The sequence below is a fragment of the Cupressus sempervirens genome, chromosome 2, assembly GCF_028749045.1.
Source record: "Cupressus sempervirens isolate cs-2001-9-10 chromosome 2, ASM2874904v1, whole genome shotgun sequence".
Classification (NCBI taxonomy): Eukaryota; Viridiplantae; Streptophyta; class Pinopsida; order Cupressales; family Cupressaceae; genus Cupressus; species Cupressus sempervirens.
The window spans coordinates 564,388,647-564,395,368 of record NC_143119.1 but is presented as its reverse complement, the minus strand read 5'-3'; positions in this window follow the sequence as shown (position 1 = coordinate 564,395,368).

The window sequence follows — 6,722 nt, the reverse complement described above, 5'->3', positions numbered from 1 at the left end:
TGAGTGACAAGAATACATGATCTAAAGGAGAGTCCAGGAATAGCACCCTCGAGGGTGGGCTTCATGCCCCTCTAATTGATTCAACGTCGGCGTCCACCGTTTCAAAATCCGACATATCCATCCGCCCTGACAGCGGCGTTGAATCAATGAGGGGGGCACGGGAGAGGCTCGCGGCAACCACCTCTCCCCTTGTAGCCGCGATAGGCACGCAAAAAATTTTGCTGGAGCGCCAAGCACCCACCTCATGGCTAGAGACAAGGGCTCGCCATTAGATCAACTTTGAAATCGCTGAACAGACGCGGTGTAGAATGGCAACCGCTGCCAAGTCTCTTCCGTAGTTGCGTCGGTCGAGTGATCGAAGAAGGTGATCTAAGAGAGGGTCCAAGCGTAGGCATTCGTTGGGGGATTCGCGCCGATGGCATAAATTTATGCAATACCCGAGCAACACCGGACGGAGCTACTAGACGAGGGCTCCCGTTTTAGATCGAGTTTTAAAATCACCGAGTAGACGCGGTGAGGGCTGGCAACCGCTGCCAAACCTTTTTCTGGAATTGCGCCAGCTGAGTGACAAGAAAACATGATCTAAAGGAGAGTCCAGGAATAGCACCCTCGAGGGTGGGCTTCATGCCCCTCTAATTGATTCAACGTCGGCTTCCACCTTTTTTCAAAATCCGACATATCCATCCGCCCTGACAGTGGCGTTGAATCAATGAGGGGGGCATGGGAGAGGCTCGCGGCAACCACCTCTCCCCTTGTAGCCGCGATAGGCACGCAAAAAATTTTTCTAGAGCGCCAAGCACCCACCTCATGGCTAGAGACAAGGGCTCGCCATTAGATCAACTTCGAAATCGCTGAACAGACGCGCTGTAGAATGGCAACCGCTGCCAAGTCTCTTCCGTAGTTGCGTCGGTGGAGTGATCGAAGAAGGTGATCTAAGAGAGGGTCCAAGCGTAGGCATTCGTTGGGGGATTCGCGCCGATGGCATAAATTTATGCAATACCCGAGCAACACCGGACGGAGGTGCTAGACGAGGGCTCCCGTTTTAGATCGAGTTTTAAAATCACCGAGTAGACGCGGTGAGGGCTGGCAACCGCTGCCAAACCTTTTTCCGAAATTGCGGCAGCTGAGTGACAAGAAAACATGATCTAAAGGAGAGTCCAGGAATAGCACCCTCGAGGGTGGGCTTCATGCCCCTCTAATTGATTCAATGTCGGCGTCCACCGTTTCAAAATCCGACATGTCCATCCGCCCTGACAGCGGCGTTGAATCAATGAGGGGGGCACGGGAGAGGCTCGCGGCAACCACCTCTCCCCTTGTAGCCGCGATAGGCACGCAAAAAATTTTGCTAGAGCGCCAAGCACCCACCTCATGGCTAGAGACAAGGGTTCGCCATTAGATCAACTTCGAAATCACTGAACAAACGCGCTGTAGAATGGCAACCGCTGCCAAGTCTCTTCCGTAGTTACGTCGGTCGAGTGATCGAAGAAGGTGATCTAAGAGAGGGTCCAAGCGTAGGCATTCGTTGGGGGATTCGCGCCGATGGCATAAATTTATGCAATACCTGAGCAACACCGGACGGAGCTGCTAGACGAGGGCTCCCATTTTAGATCGAGTTTTAAAATCACCGAGTAGACGCGGTGAGGGGTGGGCAACCGCTGCCAAACCTTTTTCCGAAATTGCGCCAGCTGAGTGACAAGAAAACATGATCTAAAGGAGAGTCCAGGAATAGCACCCTCGAGGGTGGGCTTCATGCCCCTCTAATTGATTCAACGTCGGTGTCCACCTTTTTTCAAAATCCGACATATCCATCCGCCCTGACAGCGGCATTGAATCAATGAGGGGAGCACGGGAGAGGCTCGCGGCAACCACCTCTCCCGTTGTAGCCGCGATAGGCACGCAAAAAATTTTGCTAGAGCACCAAGCACCCACCTCATGGCTAGAGACAAGGGCTCGCCATTAGATCAACTTCGAAATCGCTGAACAGACGCGCTGTAGAATGGCAACCGCTGCCAAGTCTCTTCCGTAGTTGCGTCGGTGGAGTGATCGAAGAAGGTGATCTAAGAGAGGGTCCAAGCGTAGGCATTCGTTGGGGGATTCGCGCCGATGGCATAAATTTATGCAATACCCGAGCAACACCGGACGGAGGTGCTAGACGAGGGCTCCCGTTTTAGATCGAGTTTTAAAATCACCAAGTAGACGCGGTGAGGGCTGGCAACCGCTGCCAAACCTTTTTCCGAAATTGCGCCAGCTGAGTGACAAGAAAACGTGATCTAAAGGAGAGTCCAGGAATAGCACCCTCAAGGGTGCGCTTCATGCCCCTCTAATTGATTCAACGTCAGCGTCCACCATTTCAAAATCCGACATATCCATCCGCCCTGACAGCGGCGTTGAATCAATGAGGGGGGCACGGGAGAGGCTCGCGGCAACCACCTCTCCCCTTGTAGCCGCGATAGGCACGCAAAAAATTTTGCTAGAGCGCCAAGCACCCACCTCATGGCTAGAGACAAGGGCTCGCCATTAGATCAACTTCGAAATCGCTGAACAGACGCGCTGTAGAATGGCAACCGCTGCCAAGTCTCTTCCGTAGTTGCGTCGGTCGAGTGATCGAAGAAGGTGATCTAAGAGAGGGTCCAAGCATAGGCATTCGTTGGGGGATTCGCGCCGATGGCATAAATTTATGCAATACCCGAGCAACACCGGACGGAGGTGCTAGACGAGGGCTCCCGTTTTAGATCGAGTTTTAAAATCACCGAGTAGACGCGGTGAGGGCTGGCAACCGCTGCCAAACCTTTTTCCGAAATTGCGGCAACTGAGTGACAAGAAAACATGATCTAAAGGAGAGTCCAGGAATAGCACCCTCGAGGGTGGGCTTCATGCCCCTCTAATTGATTCAACGTCGGCGTCCACCGTTTCAAAATCCGACATATCCATCCGCCCTGACAGCGGCGTTGAATCAATGAGGGGGGCACGGGAGAGGCTCGCGGCAACCACCTCTCCCCTTGTAGCCGCGATAGGCATGCAAAAAATTTTGCTAGAGCGCCAAGCACCCACCTCATGGCTAGAGACAAGGGCTCGCCATTAGATCAACTTCGAAATCGCTGAACAGACACGCTGTAGAATGGCAACCGCTGCCAAGTCTCTTCCGTAGTTGCGTCGGTCGAGTGATCGAAGAAGGTGATCTAAGAGAGGGTCCAAGCGTAGGCATTCGTTGGGGGATTCGCGCCGATGGCATAAATTTATGCAATACCCGAGCAACACCGGACGGAGGTGCTAGACGAGGGCTCCCGTTTTAGATCAAGTTTTAAAATCACCGAGTAGATGCGGTGAGGGCTGGCAACCGCTGCCAAACCTTTTTCCGAAATTGCGCCAGCTGAGTGACAAGAAAACATGATCTAAAGGAGAGTCCAGGAATAGCACCCTCGAGGGTGGGCTTCATGCCCCTCTAATTGATTCAACGTCGGCGTCCACCTTTTTTCAAAATCCGACATATCCATCCGCCCTGACAGCGGCGTTGAATCAATGAGGGGGGCACGGGAGAGGCTCGCGGCAACCACCTCTCCCATTGTAGCCGCGATAGGCACGCAAAAAATTTTGCTAGAGCGCCAAGCACCCACCTCATGGCTAGAGACAAGGGCTCGCCATTAGATCAACTTCGAAATCGCTGAACAGACGCGCTGTAGAATGGCAACCGCTGCCAAGTCTCTTCCGTAGTTGCGTCGGTCGAGTGATCGAAGAAGGTGATCTAAGAGAGGGTCCAAGCGTAGGCATTCGTTGGGGGATTCGCGCCGATGGCATAATTTTATGCAATACCCGAGCAACACCGGTCGGAGGTGCTAGACGAGGGCTCCCGTTTTAGATCGAGTTTTAAAATCACCAAGTAGACGCGGTGAGGGATGGCAACCGCTGCCAAACCTTTTTCCGAAATTGCGCCAGCTGAGTGACAAGAAAACATGATCTAAAGGAGAGTCGAGGAATAGCACATCCGGGGTGGGCTTCATGCCCCTCTAATTGATTCAACGTCGGCGTCCACCGTTTCAAAATCCGACATATCCATCCGCCTTGACACCGGCGTTGAATCAATGAGGGGGGCACGGGAGAGGCTCGCGGCAACCACCTCTCCTATATAAGCTATTAGTGCGAGGCTCGCTCTGCATTAGAAATTGCGAGGCCGTCACAATGGCCCGAGGCCAATGGCTCCGACTAAGTCAATTTTCTCTTGCAATCACCATGCCGCCGTTCACAGAGAGATCTCCCCATTCACTTGTGACGCAACGCACAATCCAAGGTCTAGACGCGAGACCGCCCTTGAAAGAAAGACCACTTTCCAAGACATCCCCCGATGACACATTGGAACGTCAACCGCTGTCGAACCACTCCCAATGTTGTGCCGATCGAGTTGGCACAGAGGCGACCTTAGGGAGCTCCCGCGTAGCAATCGGGATGTGCTTTCGTGCCCATCTCTCACAAAAACCAATGTTAGCTGTGGACAAATTTGGAATCCAAGGGCTCACATCCATCGATATCGTCGGCACTGGGTCTATATATTCAAAGGCCACGGAGAGGTTCCGATAAGAGAAGCTCCCCTGCTCGCTCGCACAAACATATCCCAAATTCTAGACACAAGCTCCCGCCCTTAGCGTCGCTCTCCAGATCACCGCAATGACACATTGGAACGACAACCGCTGTCGAACAACTCCCAAAATTGTGGCAATGGAGTGAGAAAGAAGAGCAACTTTGGGGAGCCGCGCATAGCAAACGGGCTGTGCTGCTGCTTCATTCCGCTCTTATATAGATCCGAAATCGTTGATTTCGTTTGGAATCCGAGGCTGCATTCGTCCTTGCTCAAACAAGCAATGGCTCTTCTAATCGAATGGCCACGGGGAGCTTCCGATAACAAAGGCTCCCTTGTCACTCGTGATGCGCAGGCCAACTGCTAGACGACGGGTCGCCCTTCAGATCGCTGCCCAGGCAACCACCACAACGGCACCATTGGAACGACAACCGCTGCCGAACCGTTATGAAAATTTTGTGCCAAAGAAGTTGTTGCGTAGAGAACGACTCTGGGGAGAGAGCCCTCGCATAGCAAAATCGGGATGGCTTCACGGCCCTCCCAATAGAAACGATGCTGGTGCCAATATTCCAAAAATCCGAATAACGTGTCTTTCGCGAACACCAGCACTGATTTCTATTGGGGAGGGTCGCCGAGAACTTTTGTTATCAAAGCTCCCATTGTAAGCCGCGATAGGCACACAAAAAATCGCTAGAGCCCCAAGCACCCACCTCATGGCTAGACAAGGGCTCGCCATTAGTAGATCAACTTCGAAATCGCTGAACAGACGCGCTGTGGAATGGCAACCGCTGCCAAGCCTCTTCCGTAATTGCGTCGGTCGAGTGATCGAAGAAGGTGATCTAAGAGAGAGTCCGAGGCTAGGGATTCGTTGGGTGATTCGCGCCGATAGCAAAAAATTATGCAATACCCGAGCAACACCGGACGGAGGTGCTAGACGAGGGCTCCCGTTTTAGATCGAGTTTTAAAACCACCAAGTAGACGCGGTGAGGGCTGGCAACCGCTGCCAAACCTTTTTCCGAAATTGCGCCAGCTGAGTGACAAGAAAACATGATCTAAAGGAGAGTCAGGGAATAGCACCCTCGAGGGTGGGCTTCATGCCCCTCTAATTGATTCAACGTCGGCGTCCACCGTTTCAAAATCTGACATATCCATCCGCCCTGACAGCGGCGTTGAATCAATGAGGGGGGCACGGGAGAGGCTCGCGGCAACCACCTCTCCCCTTGTGGCCGCGATAGGCATGCAAAAAATTTTGCTAGAGCGCCAAGCACCCACCTCATGGCTAGAGACAAGGGCTCGCCATTAGATCAACTTTGAAATCGCTGAACAGACGCGCTGTAGAATGGCAACCGCTGCCAAGTCTCTTCCGTAGTTGCGTCGGTCGAGTGATCGAAGAAGGTGATCTAAGAGAGGGTCCAAGCGTAGGCATTCGTTGGGAGATTCGCGCCGATGGCATAAACTTATGCAATACCCGAGCAACACCGGACGGAGGTGCTAGACGAGGGCTCCCATTTTAGATCGAGTTTTAAAATCACCAAGTAGACGCGGTGAGGGCTGGCAACCGCTGCCAAACCTTTTTCCGAAATTGCGGCAGCTGAGTGGCAAGAAAACATGATCTAAAGGAGAGTCCAGGAATAGCACCCTCGAGGGTGGGGGCTTCATGCCCCTCTAATTGATTCAACGTCGGCGTCCACCGTTTCAAAATCCGACATATCCATCCGCCCTGACAGCGGCGTTGAATCAGTGAGGGGGGCACGGGAGAGGCTCGCGGCAACCACCTCTCCCCTTGTAGCCGCGATAGGCACGCAAAAAAATTTTGCTAGAGCGCCAAGCACCCACCTCATGGCTAGAGACAAGGGCTCGCCATTAGATCAGCTTCGAAATCGCTGAACAGACGCGCTGTAGAATGGCAACCGCTGCCAAGTCTCTTCCGCAGTTGCGTCGGTCGAGTGATCGAAGAAGGTGATCTAAGAGAGGGTCCAAGCGTAGGCATTCGTTGGGGGATTCGCGCCGATGGCATAAATTTCTGCAATACCCGAGCAACACCGGACGGAGGTGCTAGACGAGGGCTCCCGTTTTAGATCGAGTTTTAAAACCACCAAGTAGACGCGGTGAGGGCTGGCAACCGCTGCCAAACCTTTTTCCGAAATTGCGC